The following is a 2,225-nucleotide window of genomic DNA, read 5'->3' on the forward strand; positions in this document are numbered from 1 at the left end:
GAAAGCACTGTAAACAATGCAACAGGTATTTAGGGAAACCCAGAGTATAACAGTGCAAAACAAGCCACAGAAAGCACGTTGTAGGCTGATGTCAAAAATGGTTTGGTTTGCTTTTTAACAAAGACATTTTGTGGATGCACTGCACTATTTCAAGAGGTGTACATCCAGTTATTTTTCGATCATTTGTGTCCTGACAATACTTTAATCCTAAATACGGATGAACGAACACATACTCTTCTGGTCAACGGTTCAGATACGCAGGGGACACAGTGCAGCAAGACCAGCAATATCCCTGTGTGACCTACATGCACCTCCTAGGACCTTCCTGCGTCGCATTCTTCACAACCAGCGGACTGATGACGTGCGGCGTTACAGAAGCAGCAATGTCAGTCTTGTTCCAGGGGCCGTCAGATGAGAATAGCAACAGAGGGGCGGAGAAACGGTACTTGCATAGATGTTGTTCAAGGTGATGGGGAGAAACTAGGAAAGGTCCCTCTTTGAGGGATACCTCATGTAGTTGATCGGGACACTACATCTCAGTCATTCTTTGCATTAGCATAATTTTTGGGTTTGTAGCAAGCACTTTCATTTTCCACATCGCAAAACTTCTGATTCATCATCCATCCTTCCTACGCTCGGCACAATGACCTGCTATGCTCTGAAATATACAGGGACGGGTGACGTATCAAATAACTCACACCTCATCATGCAGGTGCAAAAAGAGGACCACCTTGCATTAGTATTTGCACCTCGTCACAAATTCCTGTGTGGTCTTTCCCCCCCCCCCTTTCCTACTTTGCAGAAAGCGTCAGAGAGGCAGAACTGCACCAAAGTGGGTTTAACTGTTCTGCTTTGCAAACACTTCTCACCCACAGACTTCACAACTCCTCACAAATCTCAACTGTATTTCCCAAGAGTTTTTGAAACAAATGACATTGTGCCACCTGCTCCAGCTGGTAAACCGAGTCACAAAGTGCCACGCTAGCTCACACGATGGCACTGGAGACAGACTTCAGAGGTTTTTTACCCTCATCTGCTGTTGTGATGGGCCATGTCTGATTATTTTTCAAGTATTTGTATCAGAAAAACATTCCATTAAGTCACTCATCCTACTGCACATAATTACATTCTTCTCTTGCAGAGATAACCAAAGCTTCTGGGAATTCCAGGTATTTTTATACAAAACAGAGAGCAAACATTAAGCAGAGAATAATCAGGCGAAAAGCTACACAGAAGAAATTAGACCACAGGTACAAGGCCTAATTCTGACTGCAGAAAAAAAAGAACAGAAAAATCAAAATTTTCTGCTTGTATAATTAACCGAGCGACTTTGTGCCCCACAGTAGAGCACACAGCTAAGCACACAAACCCCAGCTGCACCATGGGAGCTGCCTCCCAACACTTCTGAAACTCAAGGGAACCCAAACGATGGCACTGAGGGGCTGCAGCGTCACAGGTATCTGTTTGCAGAGCACAATGCGCTGCATTAAGTGTCAGGGAACCGCTCAAGCCGTAAGCTATCAAAAAATGTAAGACCTGGTGTAAAAGCATACTTTCCCCTAGTAAACCCCTGAAGAAAGAAATCGGGTTCCAGCGGGAAGTTGAGTAATTCTGATCTCACAAATGGGTTTAAAAATAAATAGGTAAAGAAGAATTAAAAAATAAACCCTCTATGTGAATTTCATGACCAAAAAAGTGAAATTAAAGTTTCCCTTTCTCCTGATTCCTGTTAAAAGTTCTACACCAAGCTTCTACTAGTGTGAATACGTAACTTGAAAGCACAAGCGGACGGGTACTGGAAATACACGTGTGCAAGCAGAATGCACTTAAAAACACCCTTTGTTTTCTTCATGATAAAAGAAAAAGATTTGTTCTTGCTGCTGCTGAAAGTAATTGGAAGCTATCTGGCAGAGTACCCGGTGAACGCCAGCAAGGCCTCGTATTTCTAAGAACTGACGACCATTCTAAGAGCTTACTGTTGAGAAGGGGAACGGCTTCAGCACCAGTGGGGGGGAGCACAGGGTGACAGAGCGGGTGTTGACTTTACGCCACCTGCCCTTTCCAACATTTCCTGCCACCGCGTTCAGCCCGCCTAGGGCGAAGGCAGCACAGGCGCGGTTTCATGGCCGTGAGCAGCAAAGGAGCCTCCTGCAGATAGGGACGTGCGCGCCAAGCGCCGCGGGCTGGGGCTTCCATCCCGCCGCCTCGCAGCCCGCACCCTCTCC

General features: G+C 45.9%; 1 protein-coding gene across 7 annotated transcripts in view; it reads right to left on the minus strand.

Annotated features, from left to right (window-relative positions):
* The window catches only part of PRDM15 (PR/SET domain 15), a 37,145-nt gene extending 34,933 nt beyond the window's left edge, over positions 1-2,212 (minus strand). For 4 of the 7 annotated variants that reach the window (XM_035896406.1, XM_035896403.1, XM_035896400.1 and 1 more), the window contains exon 1: positions 306-1,951. The gene's annotated coding sequence lies outside the window, so the exon portion shown is untranslated. Of the gene's footprint in view, positions 1-305; positions 1,953-1,976 lie in introns of those variants that run through there. The other 3 variants (XM_035896402.1, XM_035896401.1, XM_035896399.1) reach the window with 2 other exon arrangements.
* Between the last annotated feature and the right edge of the window lie 13 nt (positions 2,213-2,225).

The sequence above is a fragment of the Egretta garzetta genome, unplaced genomic scaffold (genome assembly GCF_000687185.1).
Source record: "Egretta garzetta isolate BGI_Z169 unplaced genomic scaffold, ASM68718v1 scaffold45, whole genome shotgun sequence".
NCBI lineage: Eukaryota > Metazoa > Chordata > Aves > Pelecaniformes > Ardeidae > Egretta > Egretta garzetta.